The sequence below is a fragment of the Suncus etruscus genome, chromosome 13, assembly GCF_024139225.1.
Source record: "Suncus etruscus isolate mSunEtr1 chromosome 13, mSunEtr1.pri.cur, whole genome shotgun sequence".
Taxonomy (NCBI): Eukaryota; Metazoa; Chordata; class Mammalia; order Eulipotyphla; family Soricidae; genus Suncus; species Suncus etruscus.
The window spans coordinates 7,704,280-7,724,620 of record NC_064860.1 but is presented as its reverse complement, the minus strand read 5'-3'; the positions used below and the strand labels follow the sequence as shown (position 1 = coordinate 7,724,620).

At 35.9% G+C, this 20,341-nt stretch overlaps 1 protein-coding gene and 1 non-coding gene across 2 annotated transcripts in view; both read left to right on the top strand.

Annotated features, from left to right (window-relative positions):
• Positions 1-20,341, top strand: part of AGMO (alkylglycerol monooxygenase) — a 355,078-nt gene that overhangs the window by 311,499 nt on the left and 23,238 nt on the right. The gene's annotated exons all lie outside the window — the stretch shown is intronic.
• On the top strand, positions 6,999-7,160 carry LOC126026486 (U1 spliceosomal RNA). The gene has a single exon (XR_007501736.1). It is a non-coding gene; the product is annotated as a U1 spliceosomal RNA (small nuclear RNA).

Here is a 20,341-nt window from a genome sequence, read left to right as displayed (position 1 = left end):
AAATGGGAGCTCAATTTCCAGATTTTGGAGGAATCTCCATTTGGTTTCCATAGAGGGTGGACTACACAGCATTCCCACCAGCAATGGATAAGAGTTCCTTTCTCTCCATATCCCTGCCAGCACTGATTGTTCTCTTTCTTTGTGATGTGCACCAATTTCTGTGGTGTGAGGTGGTATCTCATCGTTGTTTAGATTTGCATCTCCCTGATGATTAGAGAAGAGGAGCATTCTTTCATGTGCCTATTGGTCATTTGTATTTCTTTTTTATCAAAGCGTCTGTTCATTTTTTCCTCCCCATTTTTGACGGGATTAGATGTTTTTTTCTTGTAAAGTTCTGTCAGTGCCCTGTATATTTTGGATATTAGCCCCTTATCTGATGTTTGTTGGGTGAATAGTTTCTCCCACTCGGTGGGTCTCTTTTATCCTGGGCACTATTTCTTTTGAGGTGCAGAAGCTTCTCAGCTTAATGTATTTTCATCTGTTGATCTCTGCTTCCACTTATTTGGAAAGTACAGTTTCCTCCTTGAAGATGCCTTTAGTCTCAATGTCATGGAGTATTTTACCGACGTGTTGATCTATATACCTTATGGTATCAGTCCGATATCAATGTCTTTAATCTATTTGGATTTTACTTTCATACATGATGTTAACTGGGGGTCTATGTTCACTAGTGGCTAACAATTACTGCCAGCACCACTTGTTGAAGAGGTTTTCCCTGCTCCACTTAGGATTTCTTGCTCCCTTGTCAAAAATTAGTTGATTGTATGTCTGGGAAACATTGTCTGAAAACTCAAGCCTATTCCACTGATCTGAGGGTCTGTCTTTATTCCAATACCATGCTGTTTTGATAACTGTTGCTTTGTAGTACAGTTTAAAGTTGAAGAAAGTAATGCCTCCATTTTCCTTTTCCCTAAGGGTGCTTTAGCTATTCGAGGTTGTTTATTGTTCCAGATGAACTTCATAAGTGTTTTATCCACTTCTTTAAAGACTGTCATGGGTATCTTAAGAGGGATCTCATTAAATCTGTATAATGCTTTAAGGAGAATTGCCATTTTAATGATGTTAATCCTACCAATCCATGAGCAGGGTGTGTGTTTCTATTTCTGTGTGTCCTTTCTTATTTCTTGGAGCAGGGCTTTATAGTTTTCTTTGTATAGGTCCTTCACATCTTTGTTTGAGTTGACTCCAAGGTATTTGAGTTTGTGTGGCACTAATGTGAATGGGATTGCCTTCTTGACATCTATCTCTTCCCTATTATTATTGTTGCATAAAAAGACCATTGATTTCTGTATGTTAATTTTCTAGCCTGCCACATTGCTATATGAGTTTATTGTTTCTAGCAGCTTTTTGGTATAGTCTTTAGGGTTTTCTAAGTAGAGTATCATGTCATCTGCAAACAGTGAGAGCTTGACTTCTTCCTTTCCTATCTGGATTCCCTTGATATCTTTTTCTTACCTGATCACTATAGCAAGCACTTCCAGTATTATATTGAAGAGGAGTGGTGAGATTGGACAGCCTTGTCTTGTACCAGAATTTATAGGAAAGGCTTTTAGTTTTTCTCCATTGAGGATAATATTTGCCATTGGTTTGTGGTAGATGGCTTTAACTAGATTGAGAAAGGTTCCTTTCATTCCCATCTTGCTTAGAGTTTTGATCAAGAATGGGTGTTGAACCTTATCAAATGCTTTCTCTGCATCTATTGATATGATCATGTGATTTTTATTTTTCTTGCTGTTGATGTTGTATATGATGTTGATAGATTATGGATGTTTAGCTATCCTTGCATTCCTGGGATGAAACCTACTTGGTCATAGTGTATGATCTTATTAATGATTCATTGGATCCTATAAACCAGGATTTTGTTGAAGATCTTTGCATCTGCATTCATCAGGGATATTTTCTTTAATTTTCTTTTTTGGCAGCATCTCTGTCTAGTTTTGGTATCAAGGTGATATTGCCTTCATAAAAGATGTTTGGGAGTGTTCCCGTTTTATCAATTTCATGGAAAAGCCTGGCTAGGATTGGTAGCTCCTCTTGAAATGTTTAAAAGAATTCATTAGTATATCCATTTGGGCCTAGGCTTTTCTTTTTGGGCAGATATTTGATTACAGTTTCAATTTCCTCAATACTGATGGATATGCTATATCCTCCTTACTTAACTGTGGAAGGTTTTAAGTGTCCAAGAATTTATCCATTTCTTCTAGGTTCTCAAGTTTAATATCATAAACTTTGTTAAAGTAGTCTCTAATTACCCTTTGGAACTTTGCAATATCTGTAGTTATCTCCCTCTTTTCATTTCTAATATGGGTTACCAGGTTTCTCTCTCTCTCTCTTTCTTTGTGAGTTTTGCCAATGGTATATCAATTTTGTTTATTTTTTCAAAGAACCAACATCTGTTTTCGTTGATCTTTTGAATGGTTTTTTGATTTCTGCTTTCAGTTTTGTTATTTCCTTTTGTCTTCATATTTTTGGTTCATTTTGTTGGTCATTTTCTAATTTTATGAGCTGTGTCAGTAAGTTATTCAGGTATGCCCCTTCTTCCTTTCTGATGTGTGCTTGTAAAGCTATAAATTTTCTTCTCAGTACTGCTTTTACTATGTTACATAGATTCTGGCAGTTTGTGTTTTCATCATTTGTTTCCAGGAAAGTTTTGATTTCCCCTTTGATTTCATCTCGAACACACTGGTTGTTCAGTAGAAGGCTGTTTAATTTCAATTGTTAAAGTTTTTCTTCTGTGTGACTTTGTAGTTCACATCTAATTTTAGAGCATTGTGGTCAGCAAAGGTAGCCGGCAATATTTCTATCCTCTTAATTTTGTGAAGTTATGTTTTATGTGTCAGCATGTGGTCTATCCCAAAAAATGACCCATATACATTGGAGAAAAATGTGTATCCAGGTTTTTTGGGGTGGAGTGTCCTATATATATCTACTATGTGGTGTACCCTAAGACCCACCCATTTCTGGGAGGGGTCTGAACCGGATAGTAGGTGTAACTTTACCTGCAAGCCCCTCCCATTCCTGGGAGGGGTTTGGAAAAAGGTAGATAAGGCTGGGACCAAGGGAATTCGGCCCTTTTGGCTCTTTGGCCTTTTTGCTCTTTTGCCGTTTCTCTCTTGGCCCGGCTTGGCTTCCTGGCTTTTGGATCTTTGGGCCGCATGGAGCCCAAAGGGAAGATGGCTAACAGGAGATAAGATGCAGGGCTAGCAAAATTAGCTGAATGCTTAAAAGGTTGACATAGGCCACACACCTGTGGTGGCTAGGGCATAAATAAAGATGATGCTTCCTGATGGCTGCGTGTGAGTGAGTCTTGATTACGCCGACTACCTGGGCCTGGAACTTGCCAGCTGGATGGGGGATGAAGCCACGTGGCTGGGGCCTAAGCACAAAGGCCTCCATCCACCGCCATCCAGCCCCATCGTTAATTAATTAATTCAACACTACTAGTCATCTTTCTTTCATTATTCTTTTCAAGGATAATATGTTTTTTTTTGGGTTTCAGTCTAGTTGACCTATCATGTGTTGACAGGCTGTGTTGAGGTCTCCCACAATTATTATGTTACTATTGATGTCTTCTTTCAGATTTGTCAGTAATTGTATTAGATAATTAGCTGGTCTCTCATTGTGTGAATATATGTTTAATACTCTGATTTCTTCCTGTTGCATATATACCTTGATTAGTACATAGTATCCATCTTTGTCCCTTCCCACTTTTCTGATTATAAAGTTGGTGTCATCAGATATTAATATGGCCACACCAGCTTTTTTGAAGGTGTTTGCTTGGGTGATTTTCCTCCAGCCTTTGATTTTGAATCTATGTTTCTTCTGACTATTCAGGTGTGTTTCTTGTAAGGAGCAAAAAGTTGGATTCATCTTTTTGACCCATTTTGCCACATTTGGTGAATTTAGTTCATTGACATTGAGGGAGATGATTGTCATAGGATTTAATGTCCTCTTTATAGATCAGTTTGCTGTGTTTGTTGGTCTCTCTTGTCTTAAAGTAGACCTGTCAGTTTTTCCTTTAAGGCTGATTTTCATCTGTGAATTTTCTGAGCTGTTGTTTATCCATGAAGCTTTATATCCTTCCTTCAAACCTGTACGTGCGTCAGGCTGAGCACAGTATTATTAGTGAGGCATCCATTTCATTTAGTCTTGTCACAATATCCCATCACTGTATTCTGGCTTTGACAGTTTCTTGTGACATGTCTTCTGTAAGTCTTAGGGATGCTCCTTTGAATGTAATTTTCCTTTTTGATCTTGCTGCTTTCATTATTCTATCTCTATCTGTGGGATTTGTCATTGTAATGAGGATGTGTCTTGGGGTGTTTTTCTTTGGGTCTCTTTTAGCTAGTACTCTTTGTCATGTAGGATTTGATTGCATGTAGTCTTTATCTCTGGGAGTATCTCTTTGATAATGTCTTTGACAGTTGATTCTTCCTGGAGATCTCCTACCTGGACCTCTGGGACTCCAATGATTCTTATGTTGTTTCTGTTGAGTTTATCAAAGACTTCTATTTTTATCTGTTCACATTCCTTGAGTACTGTTTCCATTGTCTTATCGTTTGCCTTAAGTTTCTTTTCCAATTTTTTCTGCTGTGTTGAGTTTTTCTGCATCTAATCTTCCAGCAGGCTGATTCTGTCCTCAGCTGCTGTTACCCTGCTGGCGAGGCCATCCACTGAGTTTTTCATTGCAGCTGTCATGTTTTTCAGATCTGTTATTTCAGTTTGGAGTTTTCTGATTTCTGTTTTTACATTCTATTCAGATCGATCTCTGGTTTCTTTAATTCTACAAACATCTTTCATATTGCGATTCTAAACTCCTTATCTGGTTAATCAGATGGTTGGGATATTTTAGGTCATCCAAACTATCATCTTTATTCTCTGTGCATGGTGTTCCCTGTGAGGTTTCCATATTGTCATGCTTGTAGTGTGATTTTTTCTGCATGTTGTGGTGGGGTTCATTGGTTAGAAAGAGTGCATGGCCACGAAGCGGTGTGGCTGTGTCTTCTGGAGCCTCTGGGAGAGCTATTTTTCTGGGCCCTTTTCAGCCCACTCCCAAGAGGTTTCAGAGACAGGACAGTGGAAAAACTCGCACAGGCAACACTCACAGTCAGAATCACTGGGCCGGCGTAAATTTTCCCAGCCTGATGTTACAAATGGGGGACCTTTCTTTCTGCAGAATACTGTGGATAGCCGATTTTCATGGTCAGACACAGTTCCTTGGCGCTCGGGCCTTTGGATGAGCCTCTGGGAGAGCTATTTTCCTGTGCCCTTTTTGGCCCACCCCCAAGAGGTTTTGGAGACAGGACAGTGGGAAAACACACACAGGCAACACTCACAATTGGGAATCCAGGAGCGATTTCCAGCATGGAGACAGGAGTAATCCCTGAGCGCTGCTGGGTGTGACCTAAAAACTAAAAACAAAAACTCATAAGGTAGATGACCTTTTAATTTTTCCAAATATTCTTGTATATCAAAAATATTTGATAGTATATAAATGTTTGCTGAACTACTCTTGGAAATATGAATATGATTCTATTTCCTGTCCCAAATATATATGGCAGACATATAATGAATATTATTATTCAGTTAATTTTGACTCAGTCATACCAGTAACTTCATAGTTAAGTTTAAAACACCACTAAGTACCTTCTGCGAAATAGACAAGATTGGAAGTAATGATGTGATAGAACATTGAGTATAGAAACAATAATTTCCAAAATCTGGAAATTGAGCTCCCATATGATCCAGCTATACCACTTCTAGGGATATACCCTAGGAACACAAAACTACAATACAAAAATTTCTTCCTCACACCTATATTAATTGATGCGCTATTTACAATAGCCAGACTCTAGAAACAACCAAGATGCCCTTCAACAAATGAAATGCTAAAGAAATTGAGGAACATATACACAATAGAATATTATGCAGCCATCAAGAGAGATGAAGTCATGAAATTTTCCTGTATATGGAAACTATTATGCGGAGTGAAATAAGTCAGAGCGAGAGAGAATAACAGAATAGTCTCACTCATCTATGGGTTTTAAGGAAAGTAAAAGACATTTTTGCAATAATCCTCAGAGGCAGAGGAAGGCTGGAATTTCCAGCTCACAACATTAAGGTCAAAGAGTGGTGAGTGCAGTTAGATAAATAACTACACTGAGAACTATCATAACAATGTGAATAAGTGAGGGAAGTGGAATGCCTGTCTAGAGTACAGGGGCGGGTGTAAAGTCTTTCGTGATTGAGTATAATGCTTTCCATGAGCTTTTGGTAAATGGCCTTTATTATATTGAAGAAATTTTAATTTCCATCTTGTTTAGATATTTTTATAATGAATATATGCTAGATCTTGTCAAATGCATATTCTGTGTTTAATTATATGGTCACATGATTATTAGCTTTTCTTTTATTGATACGATGTATTATATTGATTGAATAGCATATGTTAAATCATCTTGCATTTCTGGAATTAATCCAACCTAGACAAGATGTAAGAACTTGATTAGTTGCTGGATTTTGTTTGCTAGTATTTTTGTTGAGGATCTTCACATCTGTGTTCATAAGAGATATTGGTCTGGAGCATTTTGTGTGTGTGTGTGTGTGTGTGTGTGTGTGTGTGTGTGTCTGTGTGTGTGGTAGCTCTGTGTGCTTTTGGTATCAAGGTTATATTAGGTTCTTTGAAAATAATTTGGAGTGTTTCTGTATCTTCACAGGAAGATACAGGAATCAGAAATAAAAATAAATAAAGCTATAAATTTTCATCTAAATATTACTTTTGTCTTGTCTCATAAGTTCTGATAATGTGTATCATTATTCTTATTTGTCTTTAGGAAAATTTTTATTTCATTAGTTAGCTGTTTAATGTCCAATTATTATCGTTATTTCTTCATTTCTGTTTGTAATTAACTTCTATTTTCAGAGCATCATTGTCTGAGAAGATTATTAATACAATTTATATTCTCTTGATTTTTATGGAAGTCTGTTGTATAAAACATATATTTACCTGGGAGTGAAGATACCAAGATCGAAAAATGATTTTCCCAGGGCAAGGCTCACCCATTGCACTCTGGGTATACTGACTCCTGCAATTTTCCCAAATATGGGAAACTCAAATCCTTAATTTGTGGTAGTGGAGGACTGCGTTTGAATCCCCTCTGGAAAATAAAAAACACATAAAACATGGTCCAGAATTTGGTCTAGCTCGGAAAATGTCCTATTTTCATTGGAGTAGAATGTATATTCAGGTTTTTGGGGATTAAAATCCTATCTCTGTCTACAAAACACTCTTTTCTATTTCTGCCTTCAAGGTCAGTATATCCTTTTTAAGTTTTAGCCCATTTGTTCTATCAAGAGGTGATAGAGCAGGGTTAAAATAACCCAGAAGTAATCTGTTACTATTGATGTTTTTCTTTAAGTATATTAACAGTTGCTTTAAGTATTTTGTTAACCTTGCATCATGTTTCTGAGTGTGATTTCTTACTGATATATATGCCCCTTGATTATCAATATGTGAATCTCTCTATCTCTTATAATCTTTTCTTTAAATTTTTATTGAGACCAATGTGAATTACAAGTTATTCACAGTTGTATTTAATTTACACTGTGACAGTGAATTAGGGCTGATCCCACCACCATTGCTGACCTTTCTTCACCTTAGTTGCCAGCATACATCCAATACTCCACCCTAATCTGCCTTGACTGCTAGTTCAATAGGTCCATTTTGCAGATAGCTTGGGTATCTTATACTTTGGGTCTCTTGATTCTACAGTTCTTGGTGTCTAATATTAGTTTGGCCACTCAAGACTTTTTAAGGAAGAGTTTTTTGAAGGATTGTCTTCCATACTTTAACTTTGAATCTGTGTTTGCTCTGAATATTAAAATATGTCTCTTGCAGGCAGCAACAAGTTGAAATCAATTTTATGATCCATTTTTCCATCCAGCATCTGAGCTTATGCATTCTATTAACATTGAGAGATATTATGTCATGGGGTTTTGTGACATTTTTTTTTTTATAGACGTTTGGTATCTGTGTGAGGCTTGTCTGCCTTAGTGTAAACCCTTCAGTTCTTTTAAGGTTGACTTGGAGTTTGTATAATTCCTGAGCTATAGTTTTTGTATTGTGTTCTTGTGCTCTTAGGGTATATTCCTAGAGTGGGATAACTGGGTCAAATGGGAGCTCAATTTCCAGATTTTGGAGGAATCTCCATATTGCTTTCCATAGAGGTTGGAATAGACAGCATTCTCACCAGCAATGAATAAGAGTTCCTTTCTCTCCACATCCCCGCCAGCACTGATTGTCCTCTTTCTTTGTAATGTGCATCAATCTCTGTGGTGTGAGGTGGTATCTCATCATTGTTTAGATTTGCATCTCCCTGATGATTAGTGAAGAGGAGCATTTTTCCATGTGCCTTTTCGTTATTTGTATTTCTTTTTTTATCAAAGAATTTGTTCATTTCTTCTCCCCATTTTTTTATGGAATTAGATGTTTTTTTCTTGTAAAATTCTGTCAATGCCCTGTATATTTTGGATATTAGCCCCTTATCTGATGTGTGTTGGGTGAATAGTTTCTCCTACTCGGTGGGTGACTCTTGTATCCTGGGCACTATTTCTTTTGAGGTGCAGAAGCTTCTCAGCTTAATGTATTTCCATCTGTTGATCTCTGCTTCCACTTGTTTGGAAAGAGCAGTTTTCTGCTTGAAAATGCCTTTAGTCTCAATATCATGGAATGTTTTACCAGCGTGTTTTTCTATATACCTAATAGTATAAGGTCTGATATCAAGGTCTTTAATCCATTTGGATTTTACCTTTGTACATGATGTTAACTGGGGGTCTATGTTCACTTCTTTGCAAGTGGCTAACCAGTTCTGCCAGCACCACTTGTTGAAGAGGTTTTCCCTGCTCCACTTAGGATTTCTTGCTCCTTTGTCAAAAATTAGATAATTGTATGTCTGGGAAACATTGTCTGAGAACTCAAACCTGTTCCACTGATCTGAGGGTTTGTCTTTATTACAATACCATGCTGTTTTGATAACTATTGCTTTTTAGTACAGTTTGAAGTTTGGGAAAGTAATGCCTCCCATTTTCCTTTTCCCTAGAAATGTTTTAGCTATTCGAGAGTATTTATTGTTCCAGATGAACTTCATGTAAATAAGATTTTTGTTGAGTACTCTATTCCAGGTTGAAATTTTAAAATTTTAAAATGGTTTCAAAATGGCATTTTGAGGCCAGAGAGATAGCATGAAGGTAAGATATTTGCCTTTCATGCTGAAGGATGGTGGTTCTAATCCCGGCATTCCACATGGTCCCCCATGCCTGCCAGGGGCGATTTTTGATTATAGAGTCAGGACTAACCCCTGAGCGCTGCCGTGTGTGACCCCAAAAAATAATATTTTATTTTACTTTTTTGTTGCCTAAGTTTTTCAAATAGAAGATCTGGTTTTATTCTTATGATTTTTTTTTCTTTATACTTGAGGAATTTCTTCTTCATTCCTGCTTTAAAGAGTCTATCTCTATATTTAGCATTTGGATTACACTATTTTTTGATATTCGTCTTTTAGGGTCTTTTTATTTGGGGGTACTTTTTTTTTTACATTTTGGATTTAGACAGCAGTTTCTTTCCAGAGATTGGTAAAGTTCTCAACTTTTATCACCCTTACAACTTGTTATTCTCCTTTTTTCCCCTACATTTTGGTATTCCTATATTCAGAGAACATTTTGTCTTTGCTCATTAAGTACCTTATATTTTCTATGATGTTTTGTCTCACCTTTCTCTTTAGACTTCTTTATCACTGTCACTGCTTTCTTGTATTTTGTCTTATAATTATCTATGGGAGGCTCCACCTGTATATTTCTGCTACTATGTATTGCTACCATTATTTTTAGTTCCCTCAGTTCCATTTGTATGGATTCTCTCATCTTCTGAAAGAGTTCTTTATTGAGCTGGTTAAATTATTCATCTATAGATTAGTTATTTTGGTAGGCTAGTGACTCCTTGATTTTCATTGCTAAACAAATTGAGAGTTGATTTTAGGTCCTCATCTATAAGCTTCAGTCGTTTGGGTGTACTTAGAGTTTTACCAGGATTTCTCTTTGTATCCCCAAAGTAGGTGTAATCCTTAGCTTCACCACTGATATTTGAATTTAGTGAATAGGAATGCTGCAGTATCAAGATGTTTAACAAAGTGAACTAATATATTGTTTACATAAAAATGGCTAGAGTAATTTCTGGGTTAGAAGTTATTCTTCTAAATAAGTTAGGTTATGAAGTATACTAATAATATTGCAAACTAGGTCCCTGCTGTGAGATTGGTGACTGAGAGAGACTAAGAGGACATGTTGGCTTTGCATGTTTCTCTTCTCTTTTGACATGAAGCTCTCCTAAGAGGGTCAGGAAGAGCCCAGTAAAAACTGTCTTCTGGAGGCACCCAGGCCGAAAAGCCAAGAAAGAGTGAGTGAAAACTGGCTACCTGAAGTGCAAGCCAAAGAGGTGGCACCTTTATCTGTGAATGTGGGAGGGGTCTGCCCCTGCTGTCTTATTGGCAACTGGGAGACACTGAGGGGACCTGTCAGCTTTGCATGCTTCTCTTCTGTCTCATGAAGCTTTCTGAGAAGGCCATGAAAAAGCCAGGAAGAATTGTCTCCTTGAGGCCCCAGAAGAGCAGTTCTGATTCACTTTGTGACCGCACGCACTTTCAAACTAATGAACCACACAATAACACGCAGGGAAAAAAAAACATTTTACAAGCATGACAATGGGGAAACCTTGCAGCAAACACCATGCACAGAGAATGAAGATGATAGCTGTGATGACCCAAAAAAATACCAAACATCTGATTAATCTCTCAGATAAGGAGTTTTGAATAGAAATATGGAAGAGTTTCATGGAAATAAAATATAACTCTTGGCGAACAGAACAGAAAGACAGAAATCGGAAAACTTCAAACTGAAATAACAGTTCTGAAACACAGAGAAGCTGAACTGAAAACCTCAACGGAAATTCTCTCCACCAGATAATAGCAGCCAGGGACATAATCAGTGAACAGGAAGATGAAATGCAGAAAAACTCCTTATAGCACAAGAGATTGGAAAAGAACCTTAATGCAAACAATTATACTATGGAAAAAGTACTCAAGGAATGTGAACAGATGAAAATAGAAGTATTTGATAAACTCAACAGAAACAACATAAGAATCTTTGGAGTCCTAGAGGCCCAAGAAGGAATCAACAGTCACGGAGAAAATTATACATGAAGATGACATTAAATCCCATGACAATCATCTCCCTCAATGTCAATGAACTAAATGCACCAATTAAAAGACACAAAATGACAAAATGGGGCTGGAGAGATAGCATAGAGGTAGGGTTTTCCTTTGTATGCAGAAGGATAATGGTTCTAATTCCACCATCCCATATGGTCCCCCAGGCCTGCCAGGAGCTATTTTTTGAGCATAGGCCAGGAGTAACCCCTGAGCACTGCTGGGTGTGATTTCTCCCGAATATATATATATGAGACACAGTGTGTAAGTGGATTAAAAAGATGAATCCCACCTTCTACTGCCTACACAAAGAAAGACACCTGAGTAGTCAGAGAAAAACATAGAATTAAAATCAAAGGCTGGAAGAAAATCATCCAAGCAGACAACACCTTTAAAGAAGCTGGCATGACCACATAAATATTAGATGACACAAACTTTAAACTCAGAAACAGTTTTAAGAGAAAAGAGGAACATTTTGTACTAATCAAGGTTTATATGCAACAGGAAGAAATTGCACTACTAAACATACATGGACTTAATGAGAGACCAGCAAAATATCTAATACAATTATTGACAAATTTAAACAACAAAATCTTTTCATCATTTAAAACAAAATATTTGTAACTGTTAAGTGATAACTCTGTAACTATAATCTACTCTCTTTCAACCTTGTATCATTTATTCTCCTCTATCTCTTTTGAAATTATAGTTTATCATTCAAAATCCTTCCTCAAACTTTTGAAGTGATTCTAGGAATCAGTCAAAGGGAACCAAGTTATTTTAGATGGATTCATTGCACCTCACACCTCCATATAATTTTCATAAATATTCTCAAAGAAAAATAAAATAAAATGAAAGTATAATATAGACAGTAGCATAACAAATAAGTGATATACCAAAATAGGGGAAAATACTTGACCCTAGATTATATAAATGATGACAGGGAAGAAGAGAAATTGAAAGAATTAAGAAGACGTCGATGGAACCTAATAGTGGAATGGGAGTTAACAGTGTAATGTAGTATAAATTTGCATGTATTTACTATATTATAACGTTTATTTATTATCTATATCATCTGGGGATATGGGAGAAAGTTTCACAGAATCAGACATGTGGGAAATATTTGCTAGGTCCATGATATTCTATGGAATCCTACACACAAAGACAAATGATCCTAGCATAGATATCAGATTTATTTATCTTAATACCCCCTATCAGCTGCCAAGTAATCTGAAAATATACATGTTTAAGTCAATAGATAAGAAGCATCCTTCAATTGCAGATGAGTATCCTAATATCCTAATATTTACTATGATGTATGTGTTGGCCCTCCCTGTGGGAGTGTTGTATTGTCCACTTCTCTACGCACAGCCCTAGCTTCTAACGTGGAGTAGAGTCTGAATATCACTGACTGTGGATCTAAAACCCAACATAAAGTATAAAAATTAAAATTATTTTGGCTTTTTTACCTTTCTGTACTCTTCTATCTTTTTTAAATTCTAAATATCTTTCCCATTGTTGGTTAAATAATGGAATTGTATAATTGTGTGTTTTGTGTATGTGGTTTCTGCCTTTACATTAATGTTGACAAGATTACTGTATATGCATGGAGTACTAAAGTTTTCATTGTTAATTTAGGCAATTTTGTTAAATCTAACTTGCTTTGACTGGTGTTCTACTATTTGGCATAGGTTTTATTCACCACAATATAATGCATTGTTTAAATTATAGTCTAGGAACTAACTTATAAAGGCATAACTTCTCAGAACACCATTCACTGATATTTAAACTGAATACACCCAGCTTGTTCTCAATCCTCTTGTCCTTCAAGTTAACAGTGGTAAGTCTCAGATTGTTAGGTCTTCTGTATTCCAATATGTTAATAAATGATAAAAAAAAGTTTGCTTTATTAAAACAGTACATGATTATGGGTGGATTCAGAGAAAAGAGGAGGGCAAAAAGTGAATACTAGATCTTTCAGTTAAGCAATATGTGGTAGTAAGCATATCAGTTCCTCAAATGAAAGTAGATCTTCAAACTTTCTGCATTGTGCTTTTTATTGGGGGAGGGTCACACCCGGCAGTGCTCAAGGGTTACTCCTGGCTCCATGCTCAGAAATTGCTCCTAGCAGGCACAGGGGCCCATATGGGACATCGGGATTCGAACCGATGACCTTCTGCATGAAAGGCAAATGCCTTACCTTTATGCTATCTCTCTGGCCCCAAGCATTGTGCTTTTTTTTTTTTTTTTTTTTTTTGTGGTTTTTTTTGGGTTACACCCGGCAGTGCTCAGGGGTTACTCCTGGCTCCATGCTCAGAAATTGCTCCTGGCAGGCACGGGGGACCATATGGGACGCTGGGATTCGAACCGATGACCTCTTGCATGAAAGGCAAACGCTTTACCTCCATGCTATCTCTCCAGCCCCGCATTGTGCTTTTTTTAAGGAGAAGATAGACATTGCCAGTCAGATTCTTGGACTTGTTTGAAAAATAAAGTGGAAAAAAGTGAAAAAAAAGTGAAAAAAGTCAGGAGAAAAGCATGATTTTTAATGAATGAGATCAGTGAGACAGTTGAAGAAAAGAGAAGAAAATATTCTGCAGATAGGAAAATAGGAAAAAATTGGGCATTTTTATGAAACAGCACATACCTGTTTATGTGAGTGATAGTGAGAAAATATTTTGAAAGTAGTTCAAGACCTTTTTATGTTTTCTGTGCTTAATTCATTTTGGCTTTTTTTCTAAAAAACATAATAGATATGAAATGGAAAGCCTGTTTAGAGTACAGGCGGGGGTCGGGTAGGGAGGAGGGAGACTTGAGACATTGGTGATGGGAATGTTGCACTGGTGATGGGTGGTGTTCTTTACATGGCTGAAACCCAAACACAATCATGTATGTAATCAAGGTGTTTAAATAAAATATAAAAAAAGAAAAAAACATAATAGATATAAATTATATTTTTTATTTATTGTGGCCAATGTGAATTACAAGTATTCCACAGTTATATTTAAGGTACAAAGTAACAGTGAATTAGGGCAATAAAGCCAATAAAGACAACTGACTGAAGTAACAGATCAAAGGGAAATGTTTGGTTTAAAATACCTATAAATGAAAGAGTACTGGGGACTGCAGGCATATTTGTGAGTAGAATTTACCGACTCACCTGTTACAATTCCCACCCGAGAATTCTATACCCCAACTGTGTACCAGTAAGTTGTGGGATGGGCAGGCTTTCTTATTATTCAGCTAGATAAAAAAAAATGTTGAATTGGGGAGAGGAAGATTATCTCAGAGAGAAAGTCTGTTTGCAAAAGCTGAGGTTTACTGGCTGCACTGGCTGATTTTTGAGTCCCACCAGGAGCAATTTCTAATGAGGGCTGCTGGGAATATTTCCTAAAAAAGTGCTGGGAATACACCTTGAAAATTTCTAGTATGGCTAGAAAGCATAAAGTAAATTGATAAAACTATACATAAAGGTGTTTTAATGCTAACTGCTAAATTCAGAACCTCATAAACACAAGGTTTGTATGCTCTATTGGGGAGGTACATAGCTTTTCGGGTTGTTTATTTGTTTTGGGAGGCCAAACCTAGCAGTGTTCAGGATCACTCCTTACTGTGCTCAGTGATCTTTTCTGGAAGTGCTAAGGGACAAAATGGAAGACTAGTTATAGAAACCAGGCTGGCTGCATACAAGAAAAACACCTTTCCTGTTGTAGCATCAATCCAGCCCCATGTATTGTTCTTTAACCAATGATAGATCCCTCAGTAATATTTACTGATGAATTTTTTCCTATTGTATTTTGTAGAGTACTGATAAGATTGTTGTGATAAGGAGAAAAATGCAGGATTTTCAGTTCTTTGTCAATAACAAAGTAGAACAGCACAATTGTGGCATTAAGAATGTATATGTTTTTGTCCTTCTCCCTTGATACAAATTTTATAATTTTTTACAATCATATGTTACTCTCCTTATCTTATTAAACTTTCAATAGGAAAATTAATTTTAATAAAATTTAACTAAATTTATATGTATAATATAGGTCATTGATTTGAAATTATAAATTGGTACCAAATATATACTCGATGGTGTCAATGTAGTACTTTAAAGTACAAAAAAAGATATATGGTTTATATTTAACTATTGTCAAAAGTTAAAAATTGGGACATAGGCTTAAAATATCAAATATAAAGAAAATATTTTGAGTTCTCTTTTGAGTAAGCATCCAGCATATTTTGAATTCTACAGAATGATTTTCTTATTAAAAGATATTAACATCGAGGCTGGGAAGGTGGCTCTAGAGGTAGGGTGTCTGCCTTGCAAGCGCTACTGTAGGAGGGACCGCGATTCGATTTCCCGGTGTCCCATATGGTTCCCCCCAAGCTAGGAGTGATTTCTGAGCACATAGCCAGGAGTAACCCCTGAGAATCAAATGGGTGTGGCCCAAAGCCCCCCCCCAAAAAAAGATATTAACATCATGGTTGGGTTAGCCAAAATAAATAGATACTTGGTTAAAATAAGTTTTTTTTTAATTTAACTTCATTTATTTTAGTCCCTTTATAACATTTGTCCTTACAATAGAATTAAAGTTTTTTGAAATAAATTAAATTTTGTGAAACTGACAATGTTTTCATTTCCATTAGCTAAATCTACCTTTTAGAGGGTTTCGGTCACTTTGTATCCTTTTTACCTTTCCTTATATCATTTTTTAAGGCTAGAGAACCTATGTAAATAAAAAATATAATAATAGTTTGAAGTAACAGTATAGGGGGTAAGGTGCTTGCTTGCTTTCTATGTAGTCAACTGTGCTTCAATCCCTGTCACCATATAACTTGCCAGGTCTACCTTACACACCTCCACAACAGACTAAATATAAAGAAGCAAGACAAAAAAAAAAAACTTGACTGGATTTAGCATACTCTCAGTCTATTTTTATAACCACTTATATTCCCCTTTATTTTATTTATATGATCTAAGTAGTAATTTTTGAAAATTGAGTATAGGATATAGTCATGTGCAGTTTCTCTTTAAATGAAAAGCATCATTTTTATCACCACAAAATATATCCTTGGCAAATGATACATCAATGCAGGAAAACCTAAGACCAAATTAAAGTTATCTTTCAAATCTATTTTCATGTAAACACCACCCTTCATTGTATTTTCCTGATGATGTAGTAATCTATTGGGAAAACAATACTGAACTTCATTTCTCCTTGTCCAATTTAGAGAATCTTGCAGTTCTTGCTTTTTATTTTCCCATTCTCCCTGTATCAGCTATGTAAAGATAGTATATTTAATGTCACCTAACACTAATGTCACCTAACACTGTTTTTTTTCCCACCTGTATAGGAGGTACACATATTGTTAATAAAGTTTTCTTTATTTTTTCTCTTCTCAATTATCATATGCTTCTTGGAATATTTGTTCCTTCTTCAATGAACCTAGAAATATAATGAATTTGGGGGCACCTTAACCTAAATATGATAAAAAAATTTATCAATGTAACTTCCTAAGTTAATTCTGCAGCAAAGTGTTATTGTCCAATGAATTATTGTGATTGTAGGAGGCAACATCTTGGCTAATAGAACAAGAATGGGAGCCAGATGTTTTCTGAAAAGTTGGTTATACTGGAGGCAAAAGGAGCATTACCTAAAGTGTAGGCAGCCATATGGAAGTGAATGTTGGAAACATCCCATTACAAGTCATATATCACTAAGCTGACAGCAAGGATTTCAGCTTGTTTTTATTTAAATCATGAAAGCAGCTGCTCAGCTGTCGAGCTGTATTAAATTTAACCCCTTTTCCTGGCAATTGGATGCAGTAATTTATGCACTTTTGATTGGACCACTGCATAAATATCATTTGGAGAGCTTTCACTTATTTGTGTCCCTTAAATTCACATCCAGATCCATGATTGGATGATTTTTCTCCTGAATGAGAATGCTTAAAGATAATACACCTGGTTGAGTCCATTAAAGAGAATCACAGAGGGATACTGTAATTTCAATTTTGGCAGATAATTGCTATGGCAAAATATGAATAAATGCCAGATAGTTTTTAAATTGCCTTTTATATTTTGTGGTATCTGTGACTTATTTTACTTTAGTTTCTGTTTTTTTGTGTGTTTGTCTATATCTTTACCTCTCTGTCCTACAAGAATGTCTAGTATGTGATTCTACTAAACTCTTACTATTTTATTTTCTACTTAAATGTTTGACTGCTTTACCTCATAATTTTATAAATCTTTATATATTTATATGAAAATTTCAGTCTTTATATTCCAGTATTATTTTTATTTTCGTTTTATTTCACTTTTCCCATCTTCCAACTTCCTTAATGCATTTTTATTGTTGTTTGAGGGTCACACCTGGTGGTGCTCAGGATTTAATCCTGTCTCTGTATTCAGGAGTTAATCCTAGTTGGTTTGTGGGAGTATATAGGATGCCAGGGATCAGATCTAGGTTTGCCATATGCAGAGCAAACACCTGACTGGCTTCTTCATACATTTTCTAACTCTGCACCATACAGGGTTTTTTTTTTATCTCTGAGTTCTATAGACTTTTTGAAATGTGTCATGTTTTCTGTGAATACAATTTTATCAAAATGTATGTATCCATTATCTATAATTTTACCTAAATATGCCTTAAACATCCTGTTTTGCATGTATTTTATGACTTATATTTAAGTATAGATTTATGAAATTGCCTGTATCAAAGTATAAACTTAACTCTTTCCTGCAAGAGTAATACTTGGAAAAGAAACACTTATTTTCTCCATAACAGTAGAAACCAGTAAATAAAAGAAGTGAACTAGTTGAGGAGTTGCAGGGGTAAAAAGAGAGATAGTAAAAGGAATGATTATAGGCTAAAGAGATAATATAAAGGTTAAGGTGATTGTCAGATCCATCAATGGAACCACATGCTCCCCTGAATATGGATGTAACCCAGGATGGACCAGGGGACCCCAAGTATGTAGGTCCTGAGTTGCACTACATCTGAAGAATTTTGTTTTGAACTGTCAGCCAGATTGGCAGAATTGCCAGAAGTCCCCAATTCTTCTGAGAACATTTAGGGAGACCCTAAGCAATAGATGAAGTTGAAGTTAAGGCAAACTTGTAAGTTTATCTTAGTTTTTTCTTGAAATCTTGCAACATTTGTTCATCATTATAATGAAGACTTTTAACTGTTCTTTTGTTAGGTATTATCTCCTTGGCAATATGTTGGCTGATGGGTAATTCTTTTTTACTAATAGCAAAACTAACTAGGCTTCCCATTGAATTATTTTTCACTGATATGAAATTCATCAGGGAGTCACTTTAAAAATTAATTGTAACTTCAATTATCAGAACCTGATGTTTTTATCCTTAAAATGGTTAGATATTAAAGTCTGTAATAATTTGGTATATTAGGAGGCTCAATGATTTGCTACAGGTCATTCAGAAGCTTGACATTTTCCAGGAAAATTTTCTACAGGACTAATAATAAATTAAATATTCTATGAAGATTTTTTTATATTTATTTTTTCAAGTCTTTCATTGTAATATTTTAGGTACATAGTCACAATGAATCAAGGGCATTCCCACCACCAATATTGTCCTCACTCCATCCCTGTTCCCAGCATGCATCCCATATCCCCCTCCGTTACCCTCAGGGATGCTAGTATAAATGGTTCCTCTGTGTTTAGCTTGTAAATTTGGTATCGATTCTGTTGTCGCTGGCTTTGGATTTGGTGTGTAAGTCTGATAGTTTTTTGTTTCTACTTAATGTTCATATGACTGTTTGGTCTTGGTACTCAATTTGTGAGGCAGAACAAGATATTCAAGTTATAAGGTTCTTTTAGAAGGAAAGGAAAAATAAACAAACAAACAAAACCCAAAAAATACCACAGCAATAAAGACAGCAACCACACAATAACCATGGTCCTAAAATAAAAAAACAAAACAAAGAACAAAAAGGAAAAAAAATGAATAAGAAATAAAGCGGGAAAGAAAAGAAAAAAAACAACAATAACAAAACCAAAATAAAATTAATTTGACCTTTTTTTTCATAGGCACAGTAAAAATTGGGGAGATTAGAAAGGGAATTCCCTTGGCCTAATAGATAAAGGGTTTCTCCATCCTTGAAGTATACTTCATGTGAATAACTACAGGCTCCAAACATGGTCTTTTACTCTCCCCTAGGTCCTTTTGTGGTGGCTAGAAACTTTCTGCTCAGTTGTGTATGACAGAATCAAGACTCTGTAGTTAGAACTTTTGGTCTTTGCACAGTTCAAGGATGGAGACTAGGATGGTGTCCTACTTTACAGTTCTAGAAATTATGTTCCATCACTGTTGTTTTAATCAATCCTGTAGTTGGTGATCTTGGTTTTTACACTGGTCCCCTGACAAAGCTTGAGCTAGAGTCTTTCATTATGGTTCCCGAAGATCTGTTCAGTTGCAGTTGTCTCAGTCAGACCTCTGGCATTATAGATCTTGGTTATTGTACAGATTGTAGGCCAAAGCCTAGACTAGGGACTTTTTTTTTTTTTAACAATATGAAGCTCACCACAAAAAAGTGGTGATTGCTATTAGAAAAATAACTACACTAACAACTAGCATCACAATATTAATTAATGAAAGAAGTAGAATGCCTGTCCCTATACAGGCAGGGTTGGGAAAAAAGGGAGGGTGGCATTGGTGGTGGGAAGATTGTACTAGTGAAGGGGGGTGTTCTGTTTATGACTGAAACCCAACTATATTCATTCTTGTAATTATGGTGCTTAAATAAATATTTTATAAAAGAAAAAAGTTTTTCTTAAAAGACAACTACACCGAACAGAAATTTAGATTTAGAGTTCTTATTTCCACTTAAAATAAAACGTATAACTTGGCCCAAGTGTAGTATAGCATCAAAGACACTTGTTATACTGACGTATGTAGAAAAATGCATGTTATTAATTGTATAGCCACTATTTTCTTGTTAGAAGTCAGCTCACAATATCTTTTTGAAATTGGTGTTGGGAGATAATTATATTTCCACAACTGAATAGACATGACTTAAGGCATATCTGACATAATAATGCAACAGTGAGAATGAAAAATCAAGAGC